The following is a 19,414-nucleotide window of genomic DNA, read 5'->3' as shown; positions in this document are numbered from 1 at the left end:
TCCCCTCTTTCCCCGGGTGTTTGGAAGGGTGGTGTGTGTTTCTGGTGGAAAAGCTTCACGGTGGTGTGACTCTGCTTAGCTCTTCCCATTTCCTCAGCCAGCTGTTCCTGTTGGAGTTGGCCATAAGGGAGTATTCACACCACAGAAGCTGGGATGGGATACAAACAGCACCTTGTCTTCTTTGGTAGGGCCACTAACCCTTGCCAGTCATTGCCATAAGAAGCATTTCCCCCAGGGCCTGCAAAGCACAATCCTTGTTCCTTAGTAGTGGCTCGTTATAACCAATTAAGCAAGGTTTGTGCCTTGGTTATTGTTACAAATTTGATTAATCCAGTTGAATTATTCCAAGAATGTATTTGATTTCAGAAAAGAAAAGTAATTTAGTACATAAAAGCACTTGGAGAATTGCTGGGCACAATGGCGCATGCCTGTAATTCCAGCACTTAGGAGGCAGAGGCAGGAAGGTGATGAGGCCAACCTAGGCTACATAGAAAGTCCCAGGCTGGACTATACAATGAGATGGTCTCTTCCTCCCCAAAGGAAATCCCTTTGAATAACTTGTAATAGCTGCTTTTGGGTATGTTGTAGCGAGTCTATTAATACAGGAAATTAATATCTTGAAAGTCTTTTTTCAGTTTCCTAATTTAAAATCTAAGAATTTTCATGAGAAGACCTCCCTCGCTCCATTTCTGAGGAGGGATGTTGGGGTAGTGACCATGAAAGCATATTTCATTCCTGTTTACACAGGTACATCCTGTAAATTTTATAATCAGAGATAAAACAGTGAGAAATAGAATGCTAGACGCATGTAAACCCATTCTCTTCACTCCTGGAAGTTCACTTTTATTTCACTAATCTTGGGCTGAGCCATTTCTGTCCATGAAATTACCTGTTCTGCTAGGAGTTGGGGGTCCTTGCCCAGGTGCCGCTCAAGGCTGACAGGTGCCAGGCCTGTGTTCTGAGGCTGCCAGTACACTTGCCATGGTTTCTCCTGCTTCTCTTTTTGGGTTTTCTTTAAAAAGCTGCTTTTCTTTTGAGTTTCAGTCAATCTGGAGGGAGAAGCAGACATCTATTGACAGTTGCACTGAATTGCTTCCACTAGGTTAATCAACGGTGGCAGAATGGTGATGGGCCATCTAATTGCTACAGAGCAGAGGTGCACAGCCAGGGTTTTCGTAGGACACCTGTGGTGGCTCATAGGTGACCCAGAGCGGACAAAGAGCAACTGAGCTGCAGGCCTCCAATCGGAAGGGAAGCTCTTACTCAGCAGTTCGTGCTCTTGCCTGTCTGTGTCCCAGCTCAGCTGTGGGGCAGCTCTCTGCTCACAGCTCACTGCTGTGGTAAGGCAGACTCTTGTCTCCATCTGTGGGAAGTAGAACATGTTTATAGCTGTTCTATTTTTAACTTGGGGCTGTCTGTGAGTTCGGGGTCTCCACAAAACAGTCATGGTCCCTGTGGGGCCTCTTCTCAGCCTCTGGGTGGTCCCAGGCTTTGCCATAATACAAGGTTTTAGTTTAATGACTTCCCTGGAGAGTGAGGGCACTGACCCCAGGCCCTTAATCAGCTCATAAATCTTGTTTACTTGTTAACAGCTGACAAAGATATTTTAAACCTAGAAATAAAATCTTCCCACTTTTAAATTTTTTATTTTTGGCATGACTGGAGACTTAACTCCGGCCTCATCCACGCAAAGCAACTGCTCTGTTATTGAGGTACACCTTCAGCCCTTGATTTTTATTTTAAAAATTAATTAATTTAATTTTATATATATATGTCTTTTGTCTGAATGTACATGTATGTCATGTGTATGCCTGGCTCCTAAGAAGGTCAGAAGAGGGTGCTGGATACCCTGGAACTAGAGTATGAATGGTTGTAAGCTGCCATGTGTGCATTGGGAATCAAACCCAAGGGACTCAGATCCTCTGAAAGAGCAACAAGTGCTCTTAACCACTGACTCAACTCTCCGGTCCTCCTTGATGTTTTGTTTTGTTTTTCAAGACAGGGTTTCTCTGTGTAGCCCTGGCTGTCCTGAAACTCATTCTGTAGACCAGGCTAGCCTCAAAGAGATCCACCTGCCTCTGCCTCTGCCTCTGCCTCTCCTCTGCCTCTGCCTCTGCCTCTGCCTCTGCCTCTGCCTCTGCCTCTGCCTCTGCCTCTGCCTCTGCCTCTGCCTCTGCCTCCCGAGTGACGAGGTGAAAGGCATAGGCCACAACTGTCTGGCCATTTTTTTTGGGGGGGGCAGGTTCTCCTTTGGCAGCCTTGGCTGTGTAGACCAGTGTGGACTGGAACTCACAGAGATCCACCGGCTTCTGCCTCCCATGGTGAACTAAAGACATTTGCCATTATACCAGGCTCCTTAATTTTTTTTAAAGAATCATTTTACTGAAAGTTATTTAGTTAGCTTTTGTTTATAAATTTGATGTGGTAAGTAATCAAGAGGCTATCAGATAGGCAGCTGATTTATGTGATCAACATTCTGAGACATTTTTATTTGTTGAATATATAAAGATTTGCAAGCCACCTATAGTGTCAATAATTGTTTTGCCTGCGATCTTCTGGATGTAGTCACATTGCTGTCATTTCTGGACCCAAGGCAATAATTGCCCAATTTTTAAAATAGAATTTATTATAGGGTTATGATTTACATTTTAGCTTAAAGACTAATTTATAGACAGTAACCTTGCTCTATAAAATTATGTGTATATGTGTGTGTGCCTGTGCAAATTTATGTTCACCATGTATGTGCAATTGCAAGCCAGAGGAGGGCGTGGATTCTCTGGATCTGTATTTATAGGTGGCTGTGAGATGCCTGATATAGATGCTGCAAACTGAACCTAGGTCCTCTGCAAGAGCAGTAAGCTCCGAGCTATCTCTCCAGCCCCATCATTCAATAAAGTTTGGAAAGTAAAATGCGATGTAAGTTACTTATATTCTATTCCCTTTGTGTAGCTATTGCCACTTTTATTAAAATCTACTCTAAAATTTTATCGTATATTCATTGTGTTATTTAAAAATTTAATCATGATACACAAAGAAGTATGATAGGAATTTTTTTCTCTTCACACCAAGTCCTGAGCGTTTTTCGTGTTTTTGTAGCCCTACTCTTCAGTATTTACTTACTGCAGAATTTCTTCCATTGGGAAGCCTTCTTCATGCTTTTCAAACATAGCACAGTTGGTGAAACGCCACCTGCACGGTTTTCCAGGGACACAGCTACTGTGCGGGGTGAAGCAGAACCATGACGAGACTGAAATAAAGCCAGCCATGCCTTTGTTGGGAGGAGTGGCGGCATATAAACGTGGACTAGAGCACACGAAAGAAAGCATTAGAGGCCATAACTTCTCAGCCAGGTGAGCGGATGAGCAGGCGGGCCCTTCACAGTGACTTAGGTAGCTGTAGTAAATACATGGGAATCTGGGGGTGGTTCGCGTTGATCGTAAACTGGGTATGATTGAGGCCTTTCTTATCCCTGGCATCGTATACATTTGAAGCTCAGGGACATAGATAAGAGCAGAGCTGGGGGTTGGGGTTTGAGGTGAGGGGAAGCGGGAGGAAGCTCAGAATCCCTGTGCCCTGCAGGTCAGAGAGGCCTGGCCAAGGCCCTCAGTTAACAGTGCCGGGAAGCAGCCCCTCTTCAGCACTGTACAGACAATACACTCAAATGCACTGAAGAGGTGGAAATAGAAAATGCAGCGCCTTGAGTCGTCTGTCTGTCTGTCTGTCTGTCTGTCTGTCTGTCTGTCTGTCTGTCTGTGTTTCCGTGTGCATAGAGGCTATAGGCCAACCTTTGGTGGTGTTCTTCGGGTGTTGTCCACCTTGTTTTTTAACTCATGGTCTTTCATTGGCTTGGAGCTCCCTGATTGAGCTAGACTGAGTGGCGTCCAGTCCCAGAGATCTTCCTGCCTCTGCCTCCCTAGCACATGCTGGGTATCACCATGCTGTGGCTTTTTCTCATTGGTTCCTGGGATCAAACTCAGGTCCTCATACTTGAGTAGCATAGCCCTTTCCCAAATGAGACATCTTCCAGCCTCTTGTCTTGTTCTTTAAGAGACAAGCTCTCACAGTGCTTCTCTAGCTAGTCTTGAACGTCTGAGCTCCAGGGATGCTCCTGCCTCAGCCTCCCAAATGGCTAGAACTCAGGACTCACACCACTGTTCCTGGCTCTTGGACCATTTTCATTTGTCATAGTTACTTCACACTAGAGGACTCTTAGGTGGATCTTTCCTAATCAAAGCTGAGCTCCATTCTCCACGCACTGGAAAACTGTAATGACAAGTGACCCCGGTCTGGGGCCGGGGAAGAGTATGTTTGACCAAAGAGCCCACCAGCTTGTTCTATGTTGAACCCATGCTACTGTACCTTCTGCATCTTTATTGCACTGACTCTTTCAGGGGTTTTAGAGAGCTCATATCAGCTTTCTGTGGCTGTGACAAATTACCCAAGACAGAGGACTTACACAGAAGAAAGGTTTATCCTGGCTTATGGTTTCAGAATATTCTGTTCACAGTTGATGGGCCCTGTGTCTTCGGGCCGCTGGGGGGCTGAATATCATGGAAGGAGCACATGTTGGAGTAAAGCTGCCTAGAAGGGGACAGAGGACAGGAGGGGAGGGTCCCCCTTTGAGGAGCACTCCCTCAGTAGCCTAGCTTCTTCCTATGAGTCCCCACCCCTAAAAGTTTTACTACCACCCAATAGGGTTATCAACTAGGAATCAAGCATTTGACCCAGGATGGATCTTTCAGGAACAGTCAAGGTCTGAACACTGGTGTCCAGGGAGCGGCTGGCTTTCTTCCGCAGCCTCTCCCTGGCTCTATGCACCCAGTGTTGGGGTGCCACAGGTGCTTCTTCTCCTCTCCCAGAGTCCAGATACAACTCAGGCACACTCACACTTGTGCACACATGCATAGTCTTGTCTAAGAGACCTTTAGACATGCTGGATGCTGAAGATGGCTCCTGTGTCTCTTTCTTTCTCAGGCTTCTGTCAGACTCACCCATTCTGCTTCAGGTAAGGACTTGGGAGCATCCCACACAATCTCGAGGGGCCTAATCCTGGGCTCCCATTCCCACCCAATCCAGGCAGCGTCCTTCCCATGGCAGGGAGAAGGGACCAGGATTCACCTTAGGCTTGTCAATGTACTTGGAGTTTCTTTTACTACAAGATCCATGGAAGGAGCCTCTGCCTAACTAAAGCCTGACTTGCTTCTTTTCTGGGCAGAGAAAAGGAGAATTCATTTGCTTGTTGACTGTTATTGCCATGTAGGAGTCAAACTAGGTGCTGCAGCCATGTGGTCACATGGTGAGAGCGCAGGGGTGTGCACAAGTGTAAGGAAGGGCTCAGCATCAACATGCATGGGCCCCAACGCATTGTATGTTACTGTGACAGAACACTTGAAAATGAGTGTTTTATAAAGACAAGGAGTTTGCTCAGATCCCAGATTCAGAGGTTGAAATCCAGGAGCATGAAACTCCATCTGCTTGGCTCGAGTGGGGCCTCTTGGCTCTGTCACACTGTGGTGGGTGGTGCAATGGCAGAAATGTGAGCAGGAGGGAGGGGGGCCTGGACTAGGTGAGGGCGGGTTAAGGAAGTCCGGCCACGCCTGGATAAAAGAAAAACAACTATTTATTTGGGGACACTCTCACAATGTAGGCAAAGAACCGCCTCAGTCTTCTGCCCTGGAGGCACAGGATGGTACTGTCAGTTCTCCGACCACCACACAAGACAAGGCAAGAGAGATCCCTCCTCTTCCTTATAAGGGATCATGTCTGAACACAGAAGCCACGCCCTAAGGCCGGTACCCCAAAACTATTGGTGGAACTAATTACCACTACATTTCCCCTTTTTGTCGAAGTAAGAGGGTTTCAAACCTGATACAAAAACTATAGACAATAATAACAGATACCAAGTGTAGTCCCGGAGGAAGAAAGGTAAAAACATACACAAATTTAGACCTACAACCAGCAGGAGCAACATAAGCACGCAACACATACTAAGTGTCCAGGCCGTGGGTAAGTGGCCTGTAACAGTGATCACTCCAATAGCTGCCCTATCCCAGGAAGGGAATAGACTCATCAAGAAGAGTCCTGTAACAACCTCCCACCAGACCTTAAAGCTTCCGCTGCATCTTAGCACCTCCTCACTGGGGCTCTAGCTGCCAGCATGGGAATTTGGGGGACACACCTTATCAGTGGCAGTCCTTCCCTCAAAGAGTGCTCAGGGCATCTGTGGATGTAGGTAGCTGGGTATTCTGGGCTGCAGTACAGGTGGGACAATATTCAGTGGTGAGGGACCGACCACCACCTCTTACTGAGAACAGGCCTGTCCCAAACACCCTGTAATGAGTACAGTCATAGCAGATGACATCGTCTTCTGTAGATCTGCCTATATGTCAAGTAAAACCATAAAGAGTCCAAGAAAATTGAAAACAGACAACAGCACAAAAAGATGAACCTGTTCCTAGTGTTCACAAAAGCTAAAGGTGGAAGGAAGATACTCTAGTGTGCATTGGCAGATGACAGATAAAGTGTGGTGTGGCCACATGCTGGAATACTGTCCATCATAACGAGGGATGGGACAGTTTACATGCTGCAGCGTGGATGGACCTTAAAAAGACCCACAGAAACATAAAGTAGATTTGTGGTTGTCTGGGGAGGGGAGGAATTCAAAGACTGCTCAAAGGTACAGTGTTTCCCTTTGAGGAAGGTACAATGGATCCGCTAAAACTTCTTCACAGTGGCGAATTTCAAGTTATGAGAATACTATTTTAATTTTTAAAGTCTAGCAGTTACTTATGCTATGATAGAATATAATATCTTAACTTAGAACTCTTGACTTCTGGTTTGGTCTCCTGCCCTCAAGGGCAACCTATTGTGTCCTATGGTTCCTGCTGCCCATCTGGGTGGCTCCAGCTAACCGGGAGACTAGGGCAGCCCAGCAGCAGCCATGGTGGCGGCAATGGCAAGGGTATCACAACACTAATGAGTCACTGCTGGGCCTGGTTCTCTGTGACTCAGACAGGAAGCCAGTAACCAGTGAAACTAGAAGCTTCTATGAACCTCTCTGGGTTAGAAACCCCTGGGTGTGTTTTAAACTTCTATTTCTAGAAGCCAAAAGGGAAATAAGCCTCAGAAGGACTGATTTGCCCATATTCGGCCCTGTGGAGACACTGGACTGGTAGAGAGTGGTGGGAGCCACTCTGGTTTCTTGCCAAACTAAAAAATACCCCATAGTAGTTTACAGCTGGAGCCCCGTAAGGGAATCAACCTGAATTGTGCAAATGAACAGTTTGGCACGCAGGTGGGAGGCAGTCCTGGGATAGGGGGCTGAGTCAGGCTGGGAAGAGTGGAGCCACGGGGCTGCTGCAGCAAAGAGAGGGTGGCGATGCTGCACCGCCCTTGGCAGGGCCAGCCCGAGGGAGGGCGGCGACAGTAAAGAGGGCTGCCGCAGGAAGGCAGGCCTGGAGTCAAGAGTTAAAACAAAGCAACTCGAAGTCATTTTATCTGATCATATAAAGGAGGGCAGAGGAATCATCATGCCTCCCCCCCAAAAAAGCTGTAAGGAATTGCTTTAAGATTTAAAACGACGGCCGGGCGTTGGTGACACACGCCTTTAATCCCAGCACTCGGGAGGTAGAGGCAGGTGGATCTCTGAGTTCGAAGCCAGCCTGGTCTACAGAGTGAGATCCAGGACATCCAAAGCAATACAGAGAAATCCTGTCTTGAAAAACAACAACAACAACAACAACAACAACAACAACAAAAAAGATTTAAAATGACAAATTTCCTGTTTCTTAAATTTCTAAACAACCGGAGCCCATCTTCAGTATTACTGGAGTTTTTAGGGCAAATGTCTGTGTTCTGACTGCGTTACTAGGCTCCAGCTCCCCCTGTCCCCCAATGAAAGAGACCAGCAATGAGAAGGGACAGAAGATTTGTTCAGTGGAGCTGAGTTAGGAAGAACAAAGGGGTCCAGTGCCTTTGGGGTAAATAGAGGAAGAATTGCCACAGGGGCAAGTGGTCTGCATAATGGAGCAGTCCTGTTTAGGGTGTGGGCAGGCTGGTTAGTGTCTCGATCCCTCCCGGTCTGCAAGGCAGTCTGAAGAAGTCCTCCCTTGTGGCCATCTGTCTAGTTAGTTCTTTCCAGATGATCACTTCTGCCTCGGGGTGCAGCCTCACAGCATGGATAGTGGGATAGTTGCCTCGTAGCAGGATGGCCTCTTTTGAGGTGACTGTAGTTTTCAGACAGTGATTTATCTCTGTGTCTTCAGCCTTGAGGGGGAGACACTTCGGGGGTGACTAACACACCAAGCAGCAGAGCTAAGCAGGTGACTTGCCTTGTGAGCCCAAGTGAGCAGGCCACACTTTTTAGCAGCAGCAGCTTCTAAGTGCCCATTCTCTGAGGAGCAGAGGCGTGGGGGTTTGGCCTCTCCTCTGTGTACTGCAAGCCCTCAAGGGAGAAGAGGGAAAGGCCCTTGGCACTGATAAGGTATTGCTAAAGGAGTTGACTGCTGGCTGACTCCCTGCCATCCACATCTGGGGTTGTTTGATAAAATGCCTAGGCTTATTTCTAATCAAAACAAGCTTTTGGTCAGGAATGGTGGCATATGCCTTTACTGGAAGCACTCAAAGAGACAGAAGCAGGTGGATATTTGTGAGTTGGAGGTCAGTCTGCTTTATATAGCAAGTTCCAGGCTAGTTAGGGATACATAGTGAGACCTTGTCTCAAAAATAAAACCAATCAACAACAAACCAAAACAAATAACCAGTTCTTTGCTTCAAGTCCCCCTTCCTATCTGCCATGCTCTGGCCATCAGAGCTAACTTCCTAACACAAATTCAGCTACTTTCTCTCTCCAACCATTTTGAGCAGGGCTTCCTGGTGCCTACAAGAAATTCAGTATTTTGGCTTGGAGCAAGGAAAACCTTTGATGATTTTGATGATTTAACTACTCTAGTCTCTAGTTTCACCATTGCTTGCAACATTTCACATTTCTTGTTACACTTTTAAACTGATTCTGGGCCATTTCTTCAACATCAAGAAATTAAAAAGTTGAAGCTAAGACTGATTTACAATAATATAGAGGGATTTATTCATTCTTGGGTTGGGGGGAAAAAAGCCTAGCATCAAGTAAGGCTCCAGGCAAGGCTCAATCCAGCAGTTTAACAGTTTTCCCAAAATCTAAGTCCCCTTTTATCTGATTCTGGTCCCCAAATGCTCCTGGAATTTAGCTGCTGTCTCTGAAGAAACAATGACTGTGCTCCACATTCCTAGCCCTATCGTCAGTCTGATTATATAAATGTGTCATGGCTACCACAGGTATACTGATCCCTGTGGCCAGTGGAATGAGGTAGACAGACTGACTGCCTTCCACAAAGCTTTTTTCCCCTTGAGTTTCTCCAGATGGAGAGGATATCCAGTGTATTAGTTTTTTTTTTTGTTTGTTTGTTTTTTTGTTTTTTTTTTCTGTGAAAAAGATACCACAAGCCTGGCAACTCTTATAAAGAAACATTTAATTGGTGTGGGGGGGGGGCTCAATTACAGTTTCAGAGGCTCAGTCCATTATCATCATGGCGGGGAGCATGGTGGTGTGCAGGCAGATGTAGTCCTGGATCTGAGAGTGCTGCATCTTGACTCCAAGGCAACAGGATATCAACTGACTGTCAACACTGAGTGAAGCTTGAGAAAGGCCCGCCCCTACGTGACACACTTCCTCCAACAAGGCCACACCTCCTAATAGTGCCACTTCCTTTGGGGGCCATTTTTCTTTCAAACCACCACATTCCACTCCTTGGCCCCCAAAGACTTATAGCCATTTCATAATTCAAAACAATGCTTCTGTCCTACTGCAAAAGTCCCCATAATCTATAACAGTCTCAAACTTATTTCAAGTCCAAAGTCTCTTCTGAAACATACAACGGTCTCTTAATTGTAATCCCCCTGCAAAAATCAAAGTAAAAAAGCAGATCATATACTTTCAACATAATGTCACAGAATATACATTACTGTTCCAAAGCATAAGGAAGGGAGTATAGCAAGGAAATACGGGGCCAAAGCAAGACTGAAAACCAAATGGGCAAACTGCAAATTCTGCATCTCCGTGTCTGATGTCAACGCTCTCCACATCTCAATTCTGTTCAGATTTGTTGACTGCAATACACTTCTTTCTCTCGGGCTGGTTCCACCCCCTGTTAGTGGTTCTCTTCAGCAGGTATCCCACAACTCTGGCATCTCTAACATCTTGGGTTCTTCAAGACAATTCAGGCTTCAACTTCACAGATTCACCTAATGGCCTCTCTACTAGGCCTCTATTCAGGGATACCCCTGACACATGCCTGGCCTCAGCAGCTTTCTTTAGGCATGGAAGTAAATTCCATAGCCCAGTTCTTCTATCCATAACTCTAAAGCCAGAACCTCATGGCTAAAGTTGCCAAGCTCTGTACTTAATGGGTCTGGAACATGACTCCCTTGTTTAATTACATTTTTTAGATGGTTTTTCAAGACAGAGTTTCTCTGTAGTTTTGGAGCCTGCCCTGGAACTTGATCTGTAGACCAGGCTGGTCTCGAACTCACAGAGATCCTCCTGCCTCTGCCTCCCCAGTGCTGGGATTAAAGGTGCGCACCCACCACACTTGGCTCTAAGCTTTTCTCTAGTTCTTTTTCACAAGTTGGCAATTTAGCTGAGTAGGATCTTGTCCTGAGGTCATCACTCCCTGTATTCCAGTTCTTAATCCATTTATCTCGTTGAACATAGGATTCCTCTTCCCGGTGCTCTTTTTCTCCTCAAAATTTACATTTTGTAATTTTCCCTGTTCAGTTTGCTCCTTTTCATTATAAATCTCCATTAGAGTTACCACTAATAACCACATAACAGAGTCTATATTAGGCTGTTTTGAGATTTCTTCTGCCAAGAAAATTAATCCAAAACTCTTTAACCTCAGGCAGACTCTTTGGACAAGGGCAAATGGCAACCACTTTCTTCACCAAAATATCCCAAGAATTATCTCTAGGCAGCATACTAAAATTCTCCTCTGAAACTTCTTGAGCCAGCTCTGGACATTTCAAATCATTATCAGCACCATTGTCTCTCCCATGCTCCTACTGGGATGGCCCATTAAGCAGTGCTTCAAGCATTCCACTGCTTTCCTAACCCAAAGTATCAAAGTCCATATTTCTCCAAACAAAAACATGGTCAGGTCTATCACAATACCCCAGTCCCTGGTACCAACTTCTGTCTTAGGGTTTTTTATTGCTGTGAAGAGACACTATGACCACAGCAACTCTTTTTGTTTTGTTTTGTTTTGTTTGTTTGTTTTGGGACAGGGTTTCTCTATGTAGCTTTGGAGCCTGTCCTGGAACTCGCTCTGTAGACCAGGCTGGCCTCAAACTCACAGCCACTTGAGTGCTGGGATTAAAGGTATGCATCACCAACACCCAGTTCACAGCAACTCTTATAAAGAAAACATTTAATTGGGGTGGTTCACATACAGTTTTAGAGGTTTTGTCCATTATCATCATTGCGGGGAGCATGGTGGCATGCAACAGACGTGGTGGTGGCTACATCTGACCAGAAGGCAGCAGTAACTCTACTGACTGTCACACTGAGTGAAGCCTGAGAAAGAAGACCTCAAAGCCCATCCCCACAGTAACACTCTTCCTCCAACAAAGCCACACCTCCTAATAGTGTCATTCCCTTTGGGGGCCATTTTTTTTCAAACCACCATACCCAGATGAGCACCGGGGTGTCAGTAAAGAGCAGGGAAACTGAGGAAGCACCACAGTGTTGTGGAATACTAGTTAAAGATGTGTTATATTCTTGTATGCTGTGGAACATTTGTTTAATCATGCAAAGATGTGTTGCATTCTTTTATGTTGCATTTGTTTAACTCTGTGAAGCTGTGCTACTTTGCCTGCCTAAAGCACCTGATTGGCCTAATAAAGAGCTGAATGGCCACTAGCAAGGTAGGAGAAAGGATAGGTGGGGCTGTCAGGCAGAAAGAATAAATAATAGGAGAAATATAGGCTGGAGGAGTTAGAAAAGGAGGAGAGGAGGATGCCAGGGGCCAGCCATCCAGCCACACAGCCAGACACAAAATAAGAAGGAAAAAAAAGATATACAGAAATAGAGAAAGGTAAAAGTTCAGAGGCAAAAGGTAGATGGGCAAAAGTTAAACGTTGGCTAGAAATAAGCCAAGCTAAGACCGGGCATTTATAAATATTATTATTATTATAAGTCTCTGTGATTGATTTGGGAGCTGGGTGGCAGGCCCCCAAAGAGTAAAGAGTAAAAAAAAAAGAAAGAAAAACCCCAACAAATAGGCTTGACTTACTGCATAATCTCTTCCTTCCTGAGGCTGAGTGACAGCATCTTTTTTCTTCCTTTTTTTTTTTTTTTTTTTTTTTTTTGAGACAGGGTTTCTCTGTGTAACAGCCCAGGCTGTCCTGGAACTTGCTTTGTAGACCAGGCTGTCCTAGAACTCACTGAGATCCGCCTGCCTCTGCCTCCCAACTGCTGGGATCAAAGGTGTGTGTTATCTCTGCCCAGCTGACTGACTGCATTTTAAGCATCCATTTCACCAGGCCAACTAAGAACAGATAAAGGGGGCCGGTGACCTACTCCTTCATCAAAGCCGTGCTAGTGATTTTTAGCAGGGCTATGCCTAGCAGAGCTCAGCGGGCTCTTCCGGAAAAACTTGAGGATTCTGGTGTCCTGGCGTAAGAAGTGGACACTAAGTTACAAACAGGAGAATTTAAGAAGGAACACATCACCACAGGTGGATTTGGATGGAGAAGAGACGTTCAGAGGCACCAAGCAATGTGTAGGAGGAGGGGTGACTTGTGTGTCACATTGCATAAGCTTTCGGTTCATTTTCATAGCGCAGGCTTTTCAGTGCTCCCTGTACCCGCTACATGTAGTTCTACACACAGTTTCCACCCGGACGCGTGCCTTTCAGGAATATACTGAACCACAGGTCTCTGTAAAGCACTCCGGATGCTTGGTTCCCTGTAGACTCCAGTAGGGTGGGGCCGGGGCTCAACTGTTTCTCCAGAGTTAACTTTGTGCTTGGGTCCCGCCTCCGGGGCCGCACTCCCCGCCTCTTCCTCCTGCTTCACTTAGGATTTGTAGCTCTGTTGGGGAGTGGGGTGGGGCTGGGGTTGACTGGGTGGGGCTGTCCAGGTGCTCTGCCCCCAAGATCAGCCTTCCTTCTCTGTGATCTCCCTGAAGCTCACCCTGCCTCATTGTCACCTGGAATGGTCTTTCTTTCTTTCTTTCTTTCTTTCTTTCTTTCTTTCTTTCTTTCTTTCTTTCTTTCTTTCTTTCTTCCTTCCTTCCTTCCTTCCTTCCTTCCTTCCTTCCTTCCTTCCTTCCTTCCTTTCTTTCTTTCTTTCTTTCTTTCTTTCTCTCTTTCTTTTTTCTGTTTTGTTTTTCAAGACAGGGTTTCTCTGTGGCTTTGGAGGCTGTCCTGGAACTAGCTCTCGTAGACCAGGCTGGCCTCAAACTCACAGAGATCCGCCTGCCTCTGCCTCCTGAGTGCTGAGATTAAAGGAGTGCGCCACCAACGCCTAGCATAATGGTGTTTCTTAATGCTGTTTTTGTTGTTGATTTTTGTTTGTTTGTTGAACACAGGGCGTCCATTCTCCCACGGAACTACATCAGCCCAGTTCTGGTTTTCTTCATTTCCAGTTGTTTGCACACTCTACTCTTCCTTTGGACCGAAAGACTCTTGAGGCAGGGGGGTTCATGCTTGTTCATTGTAGGGGTTTACAGATGTTGCCTAAATGATCATAGGCAACATTACTGACAGCTGGCTGGGTGAAAAGCACTTGGCTATGAACTCCTGGAGGCCGGGTGTGGTGGTGCATACCTTTGATCCCAGCACTCTGGAGGCCGAGGCAGGTGGATCCACATAGCACATTCCAGTCTGGAGTGTTTTAGTGTTGTCCTGAAACACAGGTCCTGTGTCCCTGTGCAGACCTTGTTTCAAAACAAAAACCAAACAACAATAAAAAACCCCAAACCCACCACCACAAAAAAAATAAATAAAATCCAAAGATCAAAACCCAAACCCCAAAACCAAAACAAACAACAACCCCCCCCCCCCAAAATCACCACCACCACTGGAGACAAAAATTCTTCCTGGGGTCTGAGCTTGCTGCTCTGTTGGTAGAGTGCTACCTTAGCTCACATAAAGTCCCCGGCTCAAGCCCAGTATACACCAGACAAGGTAGTGCACAACGTAATTCCAGCCCTTGGGAGGTGGAGGCAGAAAGACCAGAAGAAGTTTGAGGTCATTCTTGCCTACATGCACCAGACCTGGTCTCAAACAATGGGAGGAGACAGCATAGAAAGATAAGGAAATTAAGGGGCCGTAGGAAGGGAACAGAAGGGAGTCCTTTATGCTGGAGTCTGCTTGGAGTCCCTTGCCAGCTGAGAACTAAGTTCCAGTGCAATCCACGAAACTTGTGGTGAGTCTATCTACCTCGAGATAGTACTCACTTTATATAGAGATGGTAAATGGCTGTGACTCATGCTTTAGACCTAAGTGGGTTTGGCCTTTCCCCTTTCCCAGCTGACAGAACCTCACCAGAAACCCCATTTATGGTGATGGACATGTCTTAACCCCCTTGCACAACTCTTGTGGCTCACGGATTTGTCATCTTTCTCAGATAGCAATCTTATCCAAGGAGCCTCTGGAATCACACTTTAATCTCATTTATTGAAAAAAGGTGGAGCAAGAAAAAAGGGCTTTTTAGTGTTATGCCCAGATCTCAGAATCCCCCAATATCCAGCAAGGAGATGGAATCCTGTATGTAAAAGCAAAGAGCCTTTATTCAAGTTTGAATTTGGACTCTCATTGGCACAATCAGACAGCCTCCAGCTCAACTGGGGTGGGGGTTTTTATCATAGCAGAGGTTGGGGTGGGGGTTTCTAAGGTTCAGGACCCCTGATTGGCTGTCATTTGTCTAGGGGTGCCTTGGTGAAAGGGGATGGGTGTGTGCTGGGTTGAGGGACACCTTGTGTTGGAATGTTAGGCGTTTTCCCCTTGGATGGTCCATTCCTGGGTGGTGCTTGGGTGGTCCCAGTTTGTGGTCTTTTCTTGGGGTCAGGTGTTGCCTTAGGGTCAAGTAGAAGGTGTGTACCAAGCTGCTCTGGGCCCTACATTAGTCTTGCTTTGAGATATAACCTGAGACCTACCAAAACTGTATCTATGGCTACCACTAAGACACGTGGGGGAGACTGTCCCTTGAAAGGTCTACACACCTGTAGTTCTCGGTGTGTATTATCTCTGACCCGAGTCCTCCCCTCTTTTTCTTTCTTTCTTTCTTTCTTTCTTTCTTTCTTTCTTTCTTTCTTTCTTCCTTTTTTGAGTCAGGGTTTCTCTGTAGCTTTGGAGCCCATCCTGGAACTCACTCTCTAGACCAGGCTGGCCTTGAACTCACAGAGATTCCCCCTGCCTCTGCCTCCGAGTGCTGGAATTAAATGTCTTTGCCTCCATGCCCAGCTAGCCCTTCCCTCTTTTCTTAAACCAGACATGTTTTCTTAACAAACCCCAACTCTGCTTCATACTGGCTTGCCCTGAAACGCTTTTCTGCAGTGAAGTCAAGAATCCCACTTCCACTCAAGTGGCTGTCTCTGAAAAGAGCTCTCCAGGTGGCTTCAGGCGGCAGTGTGGAGATGTGGCAGGCCAGCTGCCAGGGACATACGGTAGCATGTGTGATGGATGCCCTGGGCTCCATCTGTAGTGGCGAGCAGGGAAGGGAAGAACTGTGCCTACACAGTTGCGTATCCTCTCTCTCTCTCATATTGATATATATATATATATATATATATATCTATCAATAATGGCAGTATGTTATGCATCAATAGCAGCAACAGCTTTTCCAGGTTCTGCAGTCATTTGAGCAAAATTGTAGAGACATCCAGCACTCTCCATTAAAAAAAAAAAAGTAAAAAACAAAATCCCAGAAAAAATAGCACAGTTCTGTTACCCTTGTGGTACCTGGCACCATTTTTATTTATTTATTTATTTTTTTTATGGGCAGCAGGCAGCACTCTGGAGAAAAACTTGGTGTTTAGCAAGTGACCCGCCCAAGCTCACATCATTAGCAGCAGACAGTAGCTTAGAGGCTTGAACATGTCCACACTCTAGCGTTCAATGTTTTCTTGCAGACATCTTTCTCAGCCTGATTCTTTCCAGGAGGATAGTCCTGCTACAGGTGATTCTCTAGACGCCAGATTGTAAGGAAGTAGGGAAGAGGCACGGGAAGCTTAAGCTTTCCTGAGGACAGGCAGGGCCAGTGAAGGAGTGCAGAGCTCTCTCCTTGTTCTGGATGGTTGCCAGGGCGATTGTTTAAGAAGGGACTTCCGTAGGGGACCGGCTGTGGCTGTGGACAGATTCTAGGAGCATTGCTGAAAATGGCCTCAGGGACAGAGGCTCTTGTCTTCCTTGGGTCCTCAGAAGTTGGAATCAGGCAGTTTTATTTGCTGGAGGAAATGGAAATTAAGGGCTTGCTTAAACTGGGCTGGAATATACAGGTGCCATGAGATAGCAGGTGACGTTGCCTGTGGGAACGAAGCTGATCCAGAAAGGGTCCGTAGCGGACATGGCGAGGGGGGAAGGCAATAGCGCAGCCCTCCGAGTAAAAAGTCCTGGTTTCTGCGCAGGCACAAGGGACCATGCCGTCTAGCTGAGAGAGGAGATGGACAAGCCTTGCAGCTGGCCTAGACAGCCTGCCTGCCCAAAGAGGAGGTGGGGGAGGGAACAGGGGTAAGACCCGGGTGCCTTCCTCCCAGAAGACAGCTGGTGGGCGTGAGGCTGGTGGGTGGAGGTTACCGGGCCACCCCTCCCGCTTCTCTGCAGAAGCAGTTGAAGAAACTGTCCCCTTTTGTTGTCTTTACCACTGGGTGTTTTCAGAGGTAATTTAAACGCTGGCAAACACGAGCCTTTCCTTCTTTCTCTAGCCACTGAAAGGTAGCGGCGGACTTAAAAATCATCGGAGTGGCGAGGACAGGGCCGGGAAGACGGGAAGGGCGGGGGAAAGGGTGAGAGGATGGTGAAAGTATGTGGTTTGGCGGGTGGGACCAGGCTCGGGTGATGGGCCGAGACCTGCGGCAAGCAAGGGAGGAGGGCCCAGGCTTTGCTGGGCGGCGACCTCAGCCCGCAGGAGGCTCTGGGGAGGGCGCGGGGCGGGGACAGGCGATCTGCCAGGGCCCAGTCACCCCCCTCTGCGGGAGGAGGACAGGAAGGAGGGCGGCTTTTAGTCTGTATTAAAATCCGACGCCCTACCTAGGACACGGTGTACTAACCTTGCATGGTGTTTGATCCTGTGCAATCAGTCTGCACTTGCCAGGCAGAGTCTGGGGCTCGCGGCCTCGCGCATCTGCTGCGCATCGAGGGCATAGACCATTGACCCACTCACCCCCACCCCCACCCCCGCTGGCCTTGGCCTTCCACCTTTTTGCTTTCCCTTCTGTCTGACACCATGCCACCCTTCCATTTCCTTCCTTGGGTTTGGACCCAGGAGCTTGGATCCCGCCTCCCTTGGTCCCATATCCTGGGTGAGGAGGTGTCACCAACCCTAGCCAGTACCACCCAGAGGGTGTTGCACAGGGCGGGTCTTCCCTAATCTTGCCTCGGCACAACCCGAATGATTGTACAGGGCAGCGGGTGCTGAGTCTGGGAGTCTGAGAGTATTCCTCTCAAGGCGGAGGGTAGCACAGCTGCTGAGTGGAGATAGGCAGACCCGGGGCCAAGGGTGTGTCCACAAGGCCAGTCGCCTGTCGCCTCCTGCAGGCTCTCTGTGCCTTTCAGTCTGGGAGTGGGGACACGGTGCCAGGAAACCTGGTTTAATCATGAGCAAAGTGAACCTGCCAGTCTCTCTCTCTCTCTCTCTCTCTCTCTCTCTCTCTCTCTCTCTCTCTCTCTCTCTCTCTCTCTCTCTCTCCCTCCCTCCCTCCCTCCCTCCCCACCTGCAATGCTCGAACAATAACTTGCTTGCTTCTTAATCAGGTTGTTTGGGGACTGAGGTTAAGCGAGTCCTTCCCCGAATTAGTTCTGGGTTCCAGTCCTACTGTTGGCACATGACAACTGACCTTGGCTTCTGTTTTCCTGTCTGGGAGGGACAGTAACAGAATCACACTCATTGGGCCCGCAGTGAACTCAGCTCGGTGAGGATTTATAAATTGCCCAACACAGGTTGCCTGTCGTCCTAGTCAAAGGGGACATTTTTGTGCAAGGAATTTGTAAACTGTGGTGTGTTCTTTAGAAATGTAGGCGGTTACTTGAGTGCAAACTAGGTGAAATTCTGGGTCCCCGCCCCATTTTCTACAGGAAATCCACCCTCAGTACTTCTGGGACCTCTGGGTGGATGGATGGCTGCCCCTATGATCTCTGCTCTGTTTTCTCTCTCTTTCTCTCTCTCTCTCTCTCTCTCTCTCTCTCTCTCTCTCTCACACACACACACACACACACACACACACACACACACACACACACACGAAAACACATGCATGTATGCACACAATGCATACGGCAGTCTCCACCCGTTCTTGAGCTCTGTAGCCCTGGCAGGCCTTAACCTTGGAACCCTACTCCAGCCCAGCCTCTCTTGGATTAATAGACAGGATTGCAGGCTTGGACGCCAGGCCCACCCCTGCTTTTCCTAGAAAGCCCAACTTGATCCTTCCAAGAAGCTGGGTCTCACTAGCCTCTGAGTTCTCCTGTGGTAGAGTAGTAACTAGTCCTCTGCACCAAACCACACTACTTGAAGCTAGGTGGCAAAGGCGCTAAGGAAGCAGAGACAGGAGGATCACCAATACCAGGCCAGGTTGTGTGACACCTGAGCTTCAGGCCAAATTAGCTACATAGGGAGACACTATCTCAAAGCAAAACAAACAACAACTAAATAAAAACCAAAGCCCGCTGAGAGCTTTGTGGTGTTAGGTAACAACCTTGCCAAGCCTCAGTTTAATCATCTGGAAAATGGGAAGCAGCAGCCACTGTCACACTGTATGATGAGAAACATTAGAGGGGACTCTGCTTCTGAAGAAATGGCAGGAAGGGTGAGGTGGTGGAAGTATGGTGCCTGGCACAGCACACCTGCAAGTCAGGTACAGTTTGGACACTATGTGAGCATCCTGCCTTCCTGGGCAGAGTATGAGCCCTTTAAACTGGATGATGCCTTCTCATCTATCCCGGTGCTCATGCCGTGGATGTTCGGCAAGACTGTGACCTCACTTCCCCCCACCATGGCTCTCTGCAAATGCGTAGAATGTAGTAACATTCTTTTTTTTTTGTTTTCTTTTTGAGTTTTCAAGGGAAGGCTTCTCTGTGTAGCTTTGTAGACCAGACTGGCCTTGAATTCACAGAGATCTGCCTGCCTCTGCCTCCTGGGTGCTGGGATTAAAGGCGTGCGCCAC

At 47.4% G+C, this 19,414-nt stretch overlaps 1 long non-coding RNA gene across 1 annotated transcript; it reads right to left on the bottom strand.

Moving 5' to 3' along the window:
• Positions 1–15,980: 15,980 nt before the first annotated feature.
• On the bottom strand, positions 15,981–17,576 carry LOC113836091. The gene is made up of 2 exons (XR_003486072.2): positions 17,303–17,576; positions 15,981–16,480 (listed from the first exon to the last, which is right to left on the bottom strand). It is a non-coding gene; the product is annotated as an uncharacterized LOC113836091 (long non-coding RNA).
• Between the last annotated feature and the right edge of the window lie 1,838 nt (positions 17,577–19,414).

Source organism: Cricetulus griseus, chromosome 5 (genome assembly GCF_003668045.3).
Source record: "Cricetulus griseus strain 17A/GY chromosome 5, alternate assembly CriGri-PICRH-1.0, whole genome shotgun sequence".
In the NCBI taxonomy this organism is placed as follows: Eukaryota; Metazoa; Chordata; class Mammalia; order Rodentia; family Cricetidae; genus Cricetulus; species Cricetulus griseus.
The sequence above is the reverse complement of the archived record's forward strand: the minus strand, read 5'-3'. Positions and strand labels throughout refer to the sequence as shown.